Genomic DNA, 19,403 nt, shown 5'->3' with positions numbered 1-19,403 from the left:
GTTATAGACGGGAAGATTCGTTCCAGGTGGTTCCTCTTCCTCTCCTTGGCCGTTCGCTCTCGTTCCTTGACGAGGAGCACCGTCGTTCTCCGTTGTCTGCCGATCTGTATGTCCATTTCTCGCGAGCAGCTCGGTCAAGAACGCGCGGTTAACTCTACTTCTTGTTCTTCTCTTCTCCTCTTCTGTTCGCTCTCCTTCTCCTGTGATCTCGCTTGTTCAATTTGGTGATCGAACGGGCCAAGGCAAAGAAGGGAACTCGGAGAACGAGAGGAACGGGGCGCCGTGCCGTTGGCCAGGATGTTGTTCCTTCCTTTCGTCGGTCGTTTTCACACCGGAGTCGAATTGGAAGGAAAGTTTGGCGTCGATCGTCTAACGAAACGGTCGAAACAGCGGCTCGAGCTCTCCTCGATGGAAGGATGCTTCGACAACAACGGGGCCCCGAGAGAGAGAGAGAGAATTTAAAAGAAGAAGAAAAAAAGAAAGAAACGTATGGACGTGTGTGACGTGAATCGAAACGGTAAGAGGTGATAGCGAGTACCTGATTCGACGCGAAACCGCGAGGATTAAGATTGATGGAACGCGAGCATGAGAGAAAGAGAGAGACTGGAGCGAATGAAAGGTGTGACTGGGAAGAATCGGTGATGCGTGCGTGAGTTAGTCGCTGCGTGAATGAACTAAAGAAGAGGAGACGAAGATGAGAGAAAGGGTGATGTGACGAAGAGAATAGGAAACAAATGGTCGAGACACTTGGCTGGTAGTGGGTAAACGCGGAAGAGTGATATATAAGGTAACGAAAGACGCAGAGTCTTCGCGACGATGAGAACCACATTCGCTATTCGAATAATAGATAAATGAAAGAGGAAGAAAAGTAAAAAAAAAAAAAACAAACCACGCTTCGAATCGCTGTGTATTAGATAATTATCTGTATCACACGGTCTTTAGCTTTTAAGAACTTATTGAAATATGTTACATAGGTGCGTTATATATATATATGTATATATATGTTATATATCTGTATGTATATATAACACACATATATATACATATATATATAAATATATACATGCGTTTCTCGCGTGAACAAACGCGACCTCGCGCTCGTAGGCAAAATATTTGAGTAAAATAAACGATTTTTTACTAATTAACTTATTTGAGTGCAAGACGTAGCAAAAAAAAAAAAGTATCATGGGATAATATAAGTAGGAGAATAACTGAAAGAGAGAAAGAGAGAGAGAGAGAGAATGGATGGGTGAGAATATGTCGAGAGTCGATGAAAGCGAGAACGAACTATAATAGAAAGAAGTATATATATACGCGTGAATGAGTGCGTGGCTGTCTGAGCGCGTGTGTGAAAGGGACAATGAGAGAAAAAGAGGAAACAAGAAGGAGGAGGAAGGATAAACACAGGGGGGGGTTTAGAGAAGAGAGCGAAATAGAGAGAAAAACGGAATTCACACGGGACATTGAGAAGACGATAGTCCAATTTACTTAACGCACGATCGCGCGTTGAGTTTGTTTAACCGTACCAGAATCCTCAGCCAATACTTGAAATCTTTGCCGAGCGGCCCTTCCGAAAAAAGAAAAAAACAAAAGAAAGAGAAAGAGGTCTCGAACTGCACGCAAGAGGGGAAGAAAACGAATGATGGTACGAGACGTAATTTCAACGATCGTACTGAAGAGCGAGTCTGCTATTCGTTTTCCGAAAAATATTAAAAAAAAGAAAAAAGAGAGAGTACAAACATGAGAAACGGTTGCGTCGGGACCTCGAAAGTCAAAGAAAAGAGAGAGAAAAAAATCACCGAAGCGCAAGAGACCAAGAGAGAGAGAGAGAGAGAGAGAGAGGAAGCGGAAAGAAACAGAACGGGAGATTTCTCGCGATCGAGAACGAGCAAAAGGTCACTCATGAATCCAAGAAAAATGTATCTCGATACCCTAACGATCTCGGAAACGTAAAACGATTCTACGTACCTGGGCCTCCGCGTTTCATTTTTTTTTTTTTTTTCGAACAACGAGCGACAACACGCAGTGTGTGTGTCTCTCCAGAGTGTGGAGTTAGCGAAAAAAAAGATATTTGGAGCAAGTCAATCTCGCGCGTACCGCGAACAATTACAATTAGCAACGCTCCCAATTCCAGAGCGGACTATAAATAACACACAGACACGATGTTCATCTACGTTACATCTACGTTACAATTTTCTCGAACGGATGAAGAGACGTAGCTGACCGAGCTCCTAGCAAATTACTCTTCTATTACGTCCGAATAAATATATTACGTAGGAGATATATTCGAAGGGGGGATGCGTGCAAGGATGTCGCGCGAGAAACCAGAAACGCTAAATCGATAGGATAATGATAATAATAATAATAATAAAAAGAGAGAAAGAGAGCACGAAGAGAGAAAGAGAACTGCACGAGAAGGGTTTCTCCTGTTTTTGTGTAGATTCTACCGATCCTTCTTGGTACCGATACGATCCCGCGTTGAAACGGCTGTCGCGATGCACGTTTTTTCTTAATCCTAAACGAATTTCTTCGCTCGATGTATATAATCAAACGCAAATTGATGCAATCGACGTAGTTCAAATGAAATCTCATCTCGACGGAGACGCGTTACTAAATAAACTAAAATAAGTTTTAATTCTTCGAAGGAGGAACAGAGGAATTTTTCTCGGTGGTGAAAAAAAAAAAAGAAAAAAAAAAATTGCTCCGCGCCGCGCGTCGTTTCCAACTCTCCCCCCCCTCGAAGCGCGTGAACTTTCGCTTTACGCTTTCCCCGACCGTAGAACCGTTTTCGATTCTTCTCCGCGCGATCTCGAAACGTGAACGAGCAAGTGTTCGTATTTCGTTTTCGAAGAAGGAGAGGAAGAAGAAGAAAAAGAAAAAGAAAAAGAAAAAGGGGGAAGTGGGGAGAGAGTTGACGCGGATTTTGGTTTGCTCGAGCGACGATCGAAAACGGCGGAGAGACGACGCTTGGCGCGGATATCAGTATGCAAACGTTATGTGTTCCGCTTAATAGATGGACGTTTTATACGTAGCAGCACCGTCAGTTGAAACCATAAGCTCGTAGATTAACCTCGCACGACGAGTATCTTTAACGACACGCTTTCGCGTGTTACGCATTCGTAAAGGAAAAAAAAACATACACACACACAAACACAGACAGACACACACACACACACACACACACACACACGTACGGTATCACACAACTTTTAGTCATCCGAGAACAAATCGGTAAGAAATGATGGTGGATTAACCGATGCGTACCGCCTGCGTACGTTTAGTAACGAGGAATGAATATAAACAAAAGTAATTTCCACATCTATATATACATATATATATTTACATATATATTTATTTTTTTGGTACTCTTTTTGTATATACGTGTCGCCAATAGATTAGGTGACGTCTAGGATCCACACGAGGTACGAGATATCCGCGTGAGAGAACAGAGCGAGAGAACCGCGGCTGACGAGTAGAAAACGAGTGTGTGCGAGAGTTGCGAACAAGAGAAAGAGGGTGAGTAATCGATTGCCTGCACACACATGTGTATGTATGTATGTATGTATGTAATGTGTGATAGAAAGAAAAGCGCATGAGAGAGAGAGAGAGAGAGAGAGAGAGAGAGAGAGAGAGAGAGAGAGAGAGACAAAGTTGACGGAGAGATGAGCCACGTTAATGACGATCCTCCGTCCCTTCGTTCATGCGAATTATTATTCACGACGCTTGCTCGAACACGAGTTTGGTTCATCCAATTTAACGTGTAAAAACATCCGTCTGTGTTTTACGTTGATCTAGAGAGAGAGAGAGAGAGAGAGAGAGAGAGAGAGAGAGAGAGAAAAGTATTTATCCGAAATCAATCTCCGGGTAGACAATACTTCGAACGTGAAGTGTCGCGCGAACGAAGGGGCGCGAAACAGTTTTGACCGAAACAAAATGGACAAAGGAAGGGAAGAGAGCATTAGTTAGCGTAATTTTCGTCGACGCTCGGCACCGTTCTCGCGTGGACGAGGAGCGATGAAACGCGGCGACACGAAACCGGCGAATCGCGCCGCGTGTTCACGCGCCTCGGCAGCGTCGCTATCTCACGGATAAATTTAATTAAAAATGAGAAAAACACAGAAAAGAAAAAAAAAAAGAAAACAACGCATATACCAAATGCAGCGTATATGTGTGCGTATATATGGCGCGGTACGTCGACACATTGGTTTTCCAATGACTTCGAAGACACCGAGGGTGAGACGTTCGACTCGACGATTCGCTTGACCCACTCCCACTCTCCCCCCTGCCCGATCACAACCCTAATTCCGTTTTGTACCTTGACTTTCGATCGCAGCGCGACGAGAAAACACGCGGTAGAAACTCAACTTTATTTTTCCATTAGTTTGATGGTCGTCGCAATGCTGCAGGTGTTTCCATGGGAAGATCGCGACGTATTTTAGTTTAGACCGTGTCTGTATGTGCGTTGAGCTTTTTCGAGGTTGTCGCGAATCGAATGGAACGACGGGAAGAAACGTAAAGAGAGAGGGTTGGCGAAGAATTTCGTCGGTCGAAACAGAGAGAGAGAGAGAGAGAGAGACGGGAAACGGCTTCGAAGGAATAGGAAGATCTTTGATTAGCGCGACAGCGCTCGGCTACAAAGTTACCGTGGCTCATATATATATATATATATATACATACTAGGTGAAAATTTGCATCCCGTAAACGAGCACGAAACGATACGCGTTCGAAGGCGCATTCGCGCGCGGCCCCGCGCGAGCTCGTGACACACACCGACACACGATTACGAGACCAACACACTTAGACAACACGATCTCGTTCGTGCACGGACACGTTCTCCCCACTAATCGATCGATATAATCGTAGTGAAAAACTTATCTAGGTACCAATTCACCTAAATCAATTGATAATTAAAACAAAAGTATATATATATATATTATATATATTGATATACATATGATATATATATTAATATATATTATATAGAAAGTAGTATTGTTCCGATACTCGACCGCGAAAAACCGAGTATTTGGGCGAGAAATCGAGATCGAGATTTTTCTAGACAAATTTTTCTAATCGTTGACTCGAGAATGCGCGGCGTTCCGCCAAATTGAATCTCGCGGGACGTCTCCTTCTATATCGATACACTCGTGTCGTTACCAACCTCCCCCTTACCACCCCTGCTCCCCCCGTAGACGAAATTTCGGATCGTTTGATCCGTGCCAGAACTAGTCGCGCGATCTCGACTAAACGAAATTTTCCTCTTCATTTTTTCTCGTTTTTTCTTTTTTCTTTTTTCTTTTTTTTTTTTGTTAAACGTTCACCCTTTGCTCTGGCACGGATCGTCTTCACCTTCGCGCGCATGCGTGACAGACACACACACACGCGCGCGCGCGCGTACACACGTACACGTACAGTCTTCGATCTATCGATACGTGCGTATCTTTTCCATTTTTTTTTTTTTTTTTTCTTTTTTTTTCGTACGCGGAACACAGTGTGCAGTCGCTTTTCTTCGAAACACGCGAAACACGTTTTAGTGGGCACGTTCACGTCGGCGCGCGCAAGCGATAAAAAAAGCTTGGCGCGAAATACGAAACACGATGTTGACGCAATCGCGGAAGAAGGGCCAAGTTAGTAGATGTTTCTTAACAATGTGTTCGCTTATCGGTCGGCGATCAATTCCGAAATTTCCCCGTGCCTGTTGGTTGGCAACGCAAAGCCGGAGGCAGGCAGTGGTCGCTTTGTCGAGACACCGGCCGCCTCCGTGCAGAATTCGACATTTATAGATTAATTAGGGGAACTTTAGTTTTCACGAGTATGTTCGGTGATTTTCGTCATAAATGAATTAACGAGCCGCGTTCCGCGGGAACGCGCGCACGCGCATCTAGGAAAAATTGTATCTCGCGCGCGTGGTATAGGCAAGTAACATATCACTCTCGGGCACGTGATCAGCGAGGGGATGTTATATACGCGTTGTGACTCGACGAGTCATCGATTTTTCCTGCTAGTCGAAAAGTTTTCGGTAAAGGCGAGAAACAGAGAGAATCGTTGGACGTGGGAGGACCCGCGCGTCGAGAATTTCCGGGTCTGAGGCCGCGGAAAGGTAAATAGACGATGGGAGTAACCGCGACACGCGCGCGGTAGTCGCCACTTTAGTAGCGGAAACTTTATATACGTACGAACGTGCACGCGTACAACACGACGAAAACGCAAATCTGCCAACGATGGCGCGCTTGAAAGCGAGGAAAGAGAGGAAGAAGCAAAAAAGAAAAAAAAGAAAAAAAAGAAATAATAACGATAACGATTGATAATAATAATAATAATAATTATAAGCTACAGTTTCGCAGCAAAGTTATTGTTTGAAAATCGCCCTTAAGAGAAAAGTGGAAAAATGAAGAGGAAGAAGAGGCAACAGCTACGATAACGAAGAAAAAAAAAACAAAAAAAAAAAAAAACGGCAAGAATAACAAAACAATATGTTAGGTATGATTCTTCACCTCCTTTGTAATATGTGTGATAAAGCATAATATATAATATAATGACAACTATATATGTATGTATGTATGTATGTATCTATGTGCACGTATATATATATATGTATATATATACGCGTATACGTACGTATATAGGTATAGGTATATAGATATATACATATATGTATATATATATATCTATATAGATATATAGATATAAAATACTAATATATAATTGATAATAACGATCGAAATATTTAATATATTCTGACGGACATGGAAGAAGAGAAGAAAAAGAGGCAGAAGAAGTAATGATAAACGAATGTGAAAACTGGGGCAAAAATTGTAAATGTCGATTGCGCGACACGACAGTAGCGAGACGCGAGGCAAGAACGATACACGGGGAAACTCGTGGCAAAGCTCGTTGGAAAAGTGAAGAAAGGGGACGGAAGAACTTTTTGAAATACCCGGGAAGAAAGTGGTGTACAATCGAGATGCCGAGCGAACGATAATGCTTGATCCGCATGCGCATACGTACACACTGTCGTTCGTGTAATGCGTACGAATGGGATTCGAAGAGAATGGGAGAAAAAGCCGAGAGAGAGAGAAAGAGAGAGAGAGAGAGAGAGAGAGAGAAAGGATGATAAAATTTTCGAGGGGAAGTCGAGTAATAATGGTAGTCACTTACGATAGATTTGTATTTTTCAGTGTTGAAAAGTTTTTTATACCGCTGTTATATTCTTGTCTAAATATCTTAGTTCAGAGAAAATGCGAGAGACGATGGTTGCGTCTTAGCTTGCATGAAATTATAATCGGTGCATGTTCGTGAGCACCGGGCACATATGAGAGAGAAAGAATAGCGAAGAATTAAACGAAGGAAAGGAGTGAAAGAGAACCGAGTGTGTGAGAGTATGTAGAGAGTAAGAATGAGAGAGAGAGAAAAAGTTGAACGAGCAATCGGAAAGGCACGAACACTATGTATAACGTAAGCTCCAAATGGAAAGGGACAACTCGCTCGCGAGGGATCGACGACGATACATCTCGCGCGTGGATCTCGGAAAAGTCCACGATCGATCTTTGGATCAATCTTGTGCTTTTCGACATTTTACTTTCAAAGTGTTCAACCGCATTCGACGATAGTAGCACACGATGTTCCTAACCTGAGGATCAAACGATAATTTACGATACTGCAAACAATTTCAAGTTCTTTACGTTTCTTATTATTAGAAATAATTGCTAGAGTAAACAATTAGTTGATTATTATTCGCAAGCAGAGATAGAGATTATTTTTTCTTACACTCGTGCAGACAGATTGATAGGAGAGTCCTGGCGAGATCCCTGACGAGCGATCGGTCCGTCCGCAAGGAAAAAGAAAGAATAGAGAAACAGAAGAGATGTTCACGCTATCGAGAGTCGCTCTGCGAAAAAAAAAAAAACACCCCGAGAACACGAGCGAACCGACGACGGATCAAATGGCGGAGAAAGAAAGAGGGAAATCGTAGCGAGGAGAAACACGATAGATACCAAGGCACGAGACACGAAAGCGCGAGACGCGATCGACCATGTCGATCCTACCTCTAGTTAGCTCCCGATACGCTCGAGCAAGTCCTATTTCTATCTACCGTTTTCCACGTACAATTTTATCGATCGATTTCTATTTTTTTAAGCGTTACGATTTTTATCGCCCTCGCGTATAACGTATAGACCGCGTATTCCGAACGGCTAGCGTTCGCCCCAGGAGGCAAGTTTTGCGAATCTTTGTCCTTCTCGTTTGATACTGTGTTCTTGCTGGATCTCCCGACCACCTCCTGTTCGTCGCGTTCTTCTTTTTTTTTTTTTTTACTCGCGTCTTTCTTTTATTTCTTTTTTTCTTTTTTAACTCGATCCATACCTCGCAGGTAAAGAGAAAAGAAAAAAAAAAAAGAGAGAAACGAAACGTCGAAATGGTCGAAAGCAACGGACTTACGAAAAAGGACACACGTCCACGAACCAGTTCTCCTCCTTTTTCAAATTTTACCAGCGTTCCAGTGGACGAGCGTAAAGCCTTCGTTAGCCGTTGCACGGCCTTTTTGCTCCGCGCAAACATCTATCTATAATTTTGTTTCCCTTTCTTCTTTTCTTTTCTTTTCTTTTCTTTTTTCTTTTTTCCTTTTCTTCAAAGTCCTGCGAAAGGCGAGCGATCGTTCAGCTCGACCTTTCCCCACGTTGTTCTCCAAATTTCTCTATTTTTGTTACATACCGACTGCGTACATACGTTCGCTACGAATCGCAATTTACTATTAGTGAGTAAACATTTTTTTAAACGCAATCAATATAGTCGCTGTTATTTTTTTTTTTCGCAATTCGTCATTATCGTCATTATTATTATTCGATGATTATCGTTATTTTATTATTATTATTATTATTATTGCTATCATTAGTATTTACCATTATTATTATTACGATTATTATTATTATTATTATTACCGCTGCTAATGCCGCTACTACTACTACTACTACTACTATTATTATTATGATTATGATTACGACGATGGTAACGATTATTATTATTACTACTATTACCACTATCACTACCACTATTGTTACTATTGCTATTGCTATTGCTATGTCTACTACTATTTACTACCGCTATTACTATTTGCTACGATCGCTATTACTATTACTACTACTACTACATACTTCTACTGCTACTGTTAGAGTGTCAACAGTAGATGTACGCATATATCCGCATGTACCAAAGAACAGTTCGAACTATACTTGTACATCTAATGTATGTACATGGACATGTGCACGTTAGGAAACGTACAGAGAGAACAAGATCGGTAGACGCGTGAGAATTTCGATGATGAACGAGAAATTTTACACGCTCTCGTCCAAGGTGGAATTTCCTACGCTTGAGCGTCTTTTTTTTTTTTTTTTTTTTGGAAGGAAAATCTCGTAAGAAATTCCACCTTGCTCTCGATGTATACGTGATATCGTTGTCGCGATCTCGGGTCAGCAACGCTGGATCGTGATTCGTTGAAGAGCGTCCGTAACATCAGCTTCGAGTTTGTAAACGAATGGTCGCAGTGGCGATTTATTCTTCGATCTCCGAGGCATTCTTTGCACCTTTATCGATCTTTCCTTGAAGGTATTCGGCCTTCTTGATCTTCGAGGTATCGTTTCAAGGTTATCCTCGCAAATTTGACAATCCTCGAGATATTTTTGTAAATTCGATCCGACGATCGAGAGATACATTTCAGGAGCTGCCTCTAGTTTTGAAACTTTTCGCCACTTCGAGATTGATCCCTCAGACGCAACTTCAATCGTCACGCAATCGATTTTTCGCCGCTTTGATCGATCCTTTAAAGGTAACCTCGCAACTTTGATCGATCATCTTCGCTAGTTTGACCTACCTCTCGCAGCCATCCCAGCAAACTCTGATCAATCTTGGAGGTATCTCCGCAATTGATCAACCAACGAACTCTCGCTACTTCGATTTTCCTTTGTTTCGTAATTATCCTCGCTACTTTTGATCAACCTTCGACGATCGACAAATTTTCGCCACTGTGATCGATCTTCGCAACGTAACTTCCCTCAGACGATCAGAGAGAGAGAGAGAGAGAGAGAGAGAGAGAGAGAGAGAGAGAGAGAGCGTCTCTGACCCGAGAGATCTAAGAACCGCGTCGCATCGGCTGGCACCAGAGTGTTTAGCATTAAAAAAAGAGAACCAACATGGTGTATCGTGGCACTCTACGAGTCACGTTTCAACTCGCCTCGCCAAACGTTTCCCGCGTAGATCCTGGTTCCAGGCAGGGAACCGGTCCCGATCGTAGATCGCGCTATCGATGTATTTCGTACGAGGGTTGGCAAACCGCGACCCTAACGAAACAGTCTGGACGCGAGCGTTCCAGTGGTGAAGCCGAGGTTCGATGTGTATGCGCGTGTTTAATTATGTTTAACGTACGAGGCACATATAGAGCGTAAAAACGTGATAAGGCTATAAGACAAGTAATAAGTTTCGGAGCTGGGAGCCGTGCAATGTTGTTATTCGAACGAAAGAGAACGAACGTGCATAACAATGGGTCAAAATGACACGTGAAGAAGAGAATGAGAGAGAAAGAGAAAAAGTGCGTGCGTGCGTGCGCGCGCGTGTGTGTGTGTGTGTGTGTGTGTTTTGGGAAAACACGGAGAAAGTAATAGACAGAATGGGATTATCGCGAAATCAGAGAGGAAAGAAGATATTTTTTTATTTTTTTAACGAGATCTTGGAGACAAGAAGAAGATAAAAAGAAAAAAAAAAAAGAACGAACGAAACTTTACACGCAAGAAAGAAATAGCAAAATGATGAATCTAAAGAGGTAGAAATATGAAGAAGAACAACAGAGAGATCGAGAGAGAGAGAGAGAGAGAGAGAGAGAGAGAGAGAGAGAAAGAGAGATTGCGTGTGCACGTGAATGTGCTTTCAGCGTGTTCGATTACGTGTATGTTTAAAGAAATTGTGCAAGGGGATGAGAGAGAGGGAGAGAATGCGAGACAGAGCGCGGGAAAAGTAGAAAATACAGAGCTACAGTGCATCCCAGAGGCGGGCACAGTGCATGCGTTTTTTACGTAGAAATAGAAAGTCTGACTGCTTTTGATTTGTGGAAATTTTTACGGGAAATAGTTAACGTCTCTTAGATATTAAATGAAAAAAAAAGAAAAAAAGGAGAGAGAGAGAGAGAGAGAGAGAGAGAGAAAAGGGGGGCAAAAAAACGGAACGAAGAGGGAGGACGAATGAAAATTTATAATAGCGATGACGAGGAAAAAAAAAAATTGAATTTTTTAAATGTCGTTTCGCCTTTGTACGTATGTCTTTTTATGTACATTTATACGTCGACGTTTGTTTTTTATCGTAAAAATTTCACCATTTGTATTCGTAAGTTATCATATAGGAGACTCCTGTTACTAATAACTATAACTACTGTTTACTTAAGATAGAGTATCCCCCACCCCCCCATTTTTTCCTAGCGTACGAGAAACGATGTGAAAAAGAAAGAAAGAAAGAAAGAAAGAAAGAAAGAAAGAAAAAAAAAAGAAACGTAAATTTCTTATATAATTTTGTAATATAAACCGAATGCCGAGGATACTGAATGAAATTAGTGGAAACTTAACAAGTGCAACTTAAGTCTTAACTTTGAAGTTACCAAGTGACCCGCGGGGTTTTCATACTCTCGAAAGATATAATTTTTTATTAAAGCGATTTTTTGCGGAGCTCGTTTGATCGTCTTTATTTTTTTATATATACCAGTGGTAGTATTTTCTGCCCACCTCTGGGTGATAACAGAAATAAAAAGGAAAAAAAAAAAAAAAAAATGAAGAAATACAAAAAAATAAAACGGCATACGAACGAATAAAAAAAATGAAAAAAAAGAGAGGAAGAAGAAGAAGAAGAAGAGACAAAACCACGCGACGTCTGTCGTGATGCAAGACGCGATTTTACCCCTTCTTACACTGCATTTCTATTTTTAATAATGTATGCTCTTTCATATTTCGCTGCATCGGGATTTACGACACGTATAGCGTCGCAATAAGTGAATCTTTGTCGCGTTTTGTAAATAAATCGTCGAGGGTCGCGTCTTGTGTATCGACGGAGGTTTTCTTACGAAAAAAAAGCAAAAAAAAAAAAATGTCGAAGAGAAAAAAAAAAAGAAACAAAAAAAAGCGAAAAAGTAACCGAATAAAAAAAAAAAACGATAAAAAGGGAGTGGAAGAAGAAGGGGAAGGAGAGGCGTAAACCGAGAATATTACTAGTCAATCTCCTCGATTCACGGGAAAGTTGCACGGAAATTACGTGAGAGAGAAACGGACGAGAAAGCCGTCTTTTTTTTTAATTTTTTTTTTTAATTTTTCGATTCGTACATGTGTGGAAGAAAAGACTTTGTTTGTATCTCGACCCTTGAATTTTTGATAAAAAAGAAAGCAGAGAAAAGAAAAAAAACATGAATGAAAACCAATAGGTATTACTAACGCGATTTTAAACGATGTGTCCTACTGATTTAGAGACTATTTACACGATTCGAGAAATCCTTTTTGTACTACTACGTTATTTCTACGTTCACCTGTAATTTAACATTGTCCACGATTAATTGTAGTGAATAGCGTATATATATAGTATATATACATATATATATATATATATCGTTGTATGGTGATCTTTATTTTTAAACACATTTTTATTATCGTTGGTAACGTTTAAGGGTACTTTAGCCTCGTAATCTGAAAGAGAGAGAGAAAGAGAGAGTGAGAGAGTGAGAGAGATGATTTTCAAGTACTTTATTATTGTATTTGGATATAGCAAACGTTGACTTGGTTTCCTTTATTTCATATTTTTCTGTTTTGTTAAATGAATTTCTATTCGTACTACGGTTAAAAATGCAGATTACGCAAAATATTTCAACGATTTCGTTTTCGTGTCTCTGTGTGTTTCTCTTCTTTTTTTTCTTCTTCTTTTGTTTTTTGATTCACATTTCACACACACACTCTCACGCATACGCTTGCCCCACACACACACACACACACGACTGTACACACAAAGTGCAAAGCTACACAAACACTCTTAACACAAAACACCCATAGACACAGAAAAAAGACACACGTAGCACCATCCTTCTCCCCTTGCTTCCTTGCAAACTCTGCAAACTCGTCGAACGATTCGAAGCTCGACGCAACAATCGAGAGTGTACGACAGAAGGTACCTCTGTTCGATGCATCTGTGCCCACGTGAAGGAAGAAGACTCGCCGCTGGCGTTTACACGTTTATTCAGCGAAAGTTTACAGTTCAACAAACACCTGTCGTGTAATCTTTTTTTTACACGCATATCTATAGAAAGTAGAACTCGTTAGTAGAAACTCGGAACTGACACGAATCAAAACCACGTTCGACGTTCACGCAACGTTTTATTCTTACGACGACGACAATGAAACCGGAGAATGGATCTGTACACACGATCGCGATATCGTGGTAGCAAGTGGAAGAACACGTTCGACGCTTCTTTTTTTTTTTTTTTTTTCGAGCATAAGATTTCTTTTTATCACGCGATTTCTTTCCGCGAGAGAAAGAAAAATAGGAGACAGGAAAAACGTGGAATCGATTTGATTCGTCGATTAAAGTGGACGTCGAGGAAAACCGATGCGTCCGACTGAACGAGCGACGATCCGGAGAGGAGACATCGCGCACCGTATCTTCTTTCTAGGATAATTGTACACACATTACGCTTAAACGTAACTTTAAGTAAGTGAACTACGCTTAAGTGAAACAAATCACTTTTTTTTATTACTGATTTGATAGCCGCGCTGGTTCGTCTCTCTCTTTTCGCCAGGTTCACGTAGGATTTATATACATATATATATATATATATATATATATATATATATATATGAATGTATAGTTACGTACACATAAACACACAATTTACTCATAGGCAGGACGAACGAAATAATCTACACGATGCTTCTTCTCTTTTCATCTTTTCAATAAATCACTTTCGTGCAGTCACGTGCGGTCAACGATTTTCTCTTTTTTTTTTTCCGTTTTCTTTTTACGCGAAACGAACGATCACTGTCTCCTCGTTTCCCTGTTTATTTTCGGGAAATATCGGCCGGTTCGCGCACCTTCGATGCTGGACTTGATTCGGTTCAGTTCCCCGAGACTTCGAGCTAGGACTTCGCTTCGTCGGAAATCGTCGTTTTATTATGAATACGAGTGACAGCCGTACCGGGCAAAGAAAACGATCCATGTTATCGTTAACATGTTAACTGCTACGCGACAGTCACATTCGTTTCGTCCACCGGACGGAATTTACAAGCTATTTGAAAGCTCAGTGAAAAAGGTTGTTCGTTAAAAATTTTGTTCGTCGATGAACGTCCGTCTTACTTTGATCGTTGTGAAATATTTTTGTACAGACAAGACCACCCACGGCAGTCAACGTGTTAATCGAACTCGCCAAGTTTCGACGATCGAAAATTCTCGCAAAGTGCAAACACGGAGCGTTCGTTCGGCGAATCTCTCCGCCGAATTTTGTTGACGAACTAACGTAACCGAGGAGTCGTTCGTCGATGATCGATTCAAAAGTGCAAATCGGCACAACATCCGTAGGACATTTCGACGGAAGAGAAGGAACAGCAGTTTGAACACTCTGCGTTCGTATCCCACCGACACACCGTCTCCGCAAGTTCGAGTAGCATTTCTAACGATTCAACATTCAAATCTCTTTACCTTGTTCGAGTCGATTTATCTCGTGTATAAGAATGATCTATTCTTAACTACTTTTTAAACGCCGCGTTTGTGCGTTAGGTTTAAGCGTTTAAGTAAAGTCGAAGCAATACTACTGTGTATGCGATAGGTTTCTTACGCCGTGAGGTTTTCAACGACCCGACTTTCTTCTCTCGATCGTTGTCGATCGGATCCGCACGGAGATCGGCAAGTTGTTTCGAACGAAGAGCCAGCCAGGACTCCCGCTCCGACCGCGAGCAGAAGAGGAGAACTCGAAATTCGCGCCGTGATTTGTTTTCCCTCAAAGGTTCGATCGATCGAGCGTCGCGGCGACTTTTAAAATCGTTGGCGCCAAACCAACGCCACCCGATAAATAAACCGATTCGTAGAAGTTTTTTAAATTAGCGGTTTAGAATTTGTCAGCGTATAAACCGATTCGTAGAAGTTTTTTAAATCAGCGGTTTAGAATTTGTCAGCGTAGTTGAAGTAATTGATTTGTATCGATGAATTTTTTATAGAGATTTTTCAGATTAACACTAGAACTACCAGGAAAAGAATCGTCGATGACCGATTAATTCATGACTTTTTGCGAATGCTTCTTAGATTCTGCAGCGACGAGTTTTTAGAAATTTTGAGTGATTCTTTTGTAAAATATATAAATAAAAGTTTGTATTATTTTCAATTTTAAAAAATTATACACACACACACACACACACACACACACACACACACACACACACACACATATATATATATATACACAATAATTATATTTTAAATCTAAGAGATTGTAAAACATTTCCTATTTCATGAAAACTTTAATTTCTTTAATATACAAGTTTTCTATTCGTAGTTCTAATGTTAAAGAAAAGCGGACACGGGCAAGGGGACACGGATATTCTAAAACTCGTGCGATCTTTCGATCCTGATTGAAAAATAAACCTTGTTCTTGTTAGTTCATTATTTACGCAAAAGGATGTCTCGAATCGAAGCGAAGTTTCGAAAACTTTCCATCGATCGGACACGAGCTCGTGAACGAGTCGCGAGGTGCTAACAAAGAGAAAAAGAAAGAAAGTTCAAAGTAAATTTCCGTTCTCTTCGTTGCGGTTCACGCTGTGATCAGTTCCGCGGTATAAATTAAACGTAAACGTGTCGTTGCACGCGATCGTATGATGATCGTACGCGGAAGACGCGTGAGATTCGGAAGATTTCCTTCGAATCGTTCGGCTCTCGTTCGAATGGTAAAAAAAAGAAAAAAGAAAAAATGAACGAGAGTGTGAGAAAGAGAGAGAGAGAGAGTGAGAGAGAAAGAGAGAGCATGCGTGATATCGCGGTCGACCATTGAGAACGATCGCGGGAGATAATTCTAGCTTAACTGTAGCCAATACAACGCACGATACACGATAGAATTTATTTTTTTGGGTCACAGAGTACCGTTCTAGGTGCGTAAGTATTAATATTGAACGTACGTTTGGTACGACAAAAGAGAGAAGAGAGAGAGAGAGAGAGAGAGAGAGAGAGAGAGAGAGGATTCGTTGTCAGTGAGGGGAGCGAACGACAAAAGAGCAGCAAAGCCGGAAGAAGTTGAAGAAACGATCGGTGTCGAGAGAAAGAGAGATGAGAGAATGAAAGAACGTGCTTGAAGAGTGAAGAAAAGAAAAAGAAAAAGAAAAAGTTCGTGTGTCGCGGGGGTGCTCGGTCTGTACGTGTATGCACGTATACGCGTGTATATGTGTTTGTGTGTGCGCTCGCATGTAACAAGTCTAATCACGATTGATCGCGCGACGATCGCGGCTGGGAAGAAGAGGGAACCGAGCGCGTCGTAGATCGGTGCTGGTAACAATTCGATGAAGAGAGAGAGAGAGAGAGAGAGAGAGAGAGAGAGAGAGAAAACGATCTCTTTCATGTCAATTCGAATCAAGGCGAGATATACTACTTTTCTTCGCCCCACGATGCGTCGAACAAAAACGATTTGGCTTCGATCGGCGAATCGACGATTCGCTCTCTGTTCTCGAACGGAACCGTGGACTTTCCACCGGTTCGCCTTCGTTTCGCGCGATTCCTTTAACCTATCGTTAACTAACCTTCAGACATAATATTTCGCGAACCACGATCGAGACCACCTTCTCGAGCGCGCGGCTCTATGGTTCTTTTAAAACTTTGTAGGCCAAGTTTTTAGCAATTTTTAAAGAAAGAAAAACGAGGAAAAAAAAAGCGAAAAATATATATTATGTATATATATATTATGTATATATATGTAAGGGGGAAAAGAGAAGGTATTATCGCGCGGAACTTGAACTCTTGAACCGAGATACCGAGGGACCGCGTGGAACGAGAGGCAATCCTTCCTTTTCTCTTCCGATGATGATACCTACATTGTAACGCCGTCGTTTATTACGATCGTGTCGAAACAGTCGCCGAGAGAGAGAGAGAGAGAGAGAGAGAGAGAGATTAGAGAGGATTTCGGCTGGCTCTCCGTAAGCTTCCTCCGTATTGTTTGGTTCAGAAGGATCGGGACTGTTCGTACCACGTCCGCATCGCGATGTACGGTGTGGTCGCACTCTGCATACTGTGGCATTAGTAAAATTAAGATCACGTTTAGGGAATGAGGACGATACACGCGAGGTCGTGCCACGTGTGGGGGGGGGGGGGGATTTTTGGATCTCTGCCGCGCCTCGTATTCTCGTCGTTCGTTCTTCTCGATCTTTCGCTAGTGAAATTCGTTCGACAGAGTCTCCTGATCCTCGGTTGAAAATTATTTCCATAGCAAAATGGTCGCTATGGCGAAATCTCGCCGTGGTATCGCAAATGGAACTGTTGGCAGTTTTAAATTTCCTTCTCCCCACCCCTGTGACGTGGGCAACGATGATAGCTTAATTTCTCGCCGATGCGAACGAACGGCGGCGATAGGAGTGTGGAGGCTCACTTTGCGCTGATATACGTGTACATGTGTGTAATGTGATCGTTTTTTTTGGGGGGGGGGGGGGGGAGGAGAGAATTTTTGACGACTAGCGCGTAAAACGGGAGAGCTGAGAAAAGTGGAGGAAAAGATTGGAAATGCTGTTCGCGGATAATGGTTTGAGTACGCGAGGCGTTCAACCTCCGGTGACTTGTATGGAGGGACGAGCGACGTCGACGTTCGTTTGAGATAAAAAGGAAGAAGCGAAACGAAAACGAAATAGAAGGAAAAATAAGTTAGGTGAATGGAAGAAGCGTTGTGAGAAGCGACGACGAGAAGGAAAATATGGGAAACACACATACACATACACACGGATAAAGAGAATGAAGAGGAAAAAGAAAAAAAAAAAAAGAAAAAACAAAAAACAAAGTGTAATATTAGTAGGGAACCGTAATTTTTCATGCTCGTTTCTCGATCACACTACTCTAATTACCCAGATGTAATTTGTACTGTGTAACTATTACTATTTTTATGAATTTTTGTACATTTTTCTAATTATTTTGTATGATAATCCTTAGCGGAAAGAGTGGCGAGTCTGGCACCCCAGCGTACCCTAATAGATATTAAAAAGTGTTCAAATACGGCGAGGACAACGAGCCGGGTGTGTGATGAAAAAAAAAAAAAGAAAAAAAGCGAAAAAAAAAAATAAAAAGAAAAAGTGAAAGAAAGAAACGAGAGGGAGAATTCTTTAAATGCGACGCGCGAATACGTCGCGTGATCGTGCGCGCGCGCGCGCGTGTACGCGTGTGTGAGAACGTCTTTCTTCATGGAGTTTGAGCAAGGGTGTCGGAATATAGAAAGGATTTCAAATTCAATTTATATAGGAAACAAGCGAAACCAACAGAGGGATTTAACGCGCGTAGATCGTTTCAAAGGAAAGCCACAGTTATTGAATAGCGTAGTCCACCATTTGTCCGTGTAGTTTATCTGCTCGCCTATCTATCTGTCTGTCTGTCTGCCTGCCGGCCTGCCTGTCTGTCTGTCTATCTGTCTGTTTGCCAATCCTGAGATCAGTCGGATCGGCCAGGTCTTCGATTAATCAGCCGGTCAGCTAGCCAGCCAGTCAGTCAGCCAGTCAATCAGTCAGTCAATCAGTCAGTCAGGTCTGCCTGTCTGTCGTTCTGTCTGTATATCTACACATGTCCGTCTGTCTGTCTGTTGTCTATTTACACCTGTTTCTTCCGTTTTTCTTTTTCTTTTTCTGTTTTTCTTATTTCGACGCACGTTGTACCACGTTGTATTAACGAATACTGAAAGTGAGTATATATATATATATATAACTATAGGTATAAAACAATTTCGCGAAGAGCACATCTATTGGTTATAAATATCGTGATAATGAGTATCCTGTTTTCTTTTTTCTTTTGTGGAATAATGCCAAGGACGAGAGTGCAATTTGCGAGCGTAAACGTATAATTTAAGAAGAAATAGACAAGGGAGAGCAAATAATGGGAGAGAGCGAAAGAACGAGAGAGAGAGAGAGAGAGAGAGAGAAAGAAAGACAGGCAGACGACACTTATGAGAAAATAATGGTGATGAAAATCGAAAGCCTCGCGTATAAACGCGGAAATCGAATGTGTGAACCTCCTTCGTAATTTGACAACGTGTTTGTTATTAATTATAAGAATATCACCTTTTCTTTTTGTCTTAAATTTGAAATGCTATCAAATAGATCAATTCTTTCATGGACTTGCGATCTCATAAATTTTTCAACCTTCCCGATTATCCCATTAACAAAGAA

At 41.5% G+C, this 19,403-nt stretch overlaps 1 long non-coding RNA gene across 1 annotated transcript; it reads right to left on the bottom strand.

Moving 5' to 3' along the window:
* Positions 1 to 469: 469 nt before the first annotated feature.
* On the bottom strand, positions 470 to 19,265 carry LOC122537184. Its single transcript, XR_006308559.1, has 2 exons — positions 19,131 to 19,265; positions 470 to 603 (listed from the first exon to the last, which is right to left on the bottom strand). It is a non-coding gene; the product is annotated as an uncharacterized LOC122537184 (long non-coding RNA).
* Between the last annotated feature and the right edge of the window lie 138 nt (positions 19,266 to 19,403).

Source organism: Frieseomelitta varia, unplaced genomic scaffold, assembly GCF_011392965.1.
Source record: "Frieseomelitta varia isolate USP_RPSP 00005682 unplaced genomic scaffold, Fvar_1.2 scaffold_89, whole genome shotgun sequence".
Lineage (NCBI taxonomy): Eukaryota > Metazoa > Arthropoda > Insecta > Hymenoptera > Apidae > Frieseomelitta > Frieseomelitta varia.
The sequence above is the reverse complement of the archived record's forward strand: the minus strand, read 5'-3'. Positions and strand labels throughout refer to the sequence as shown.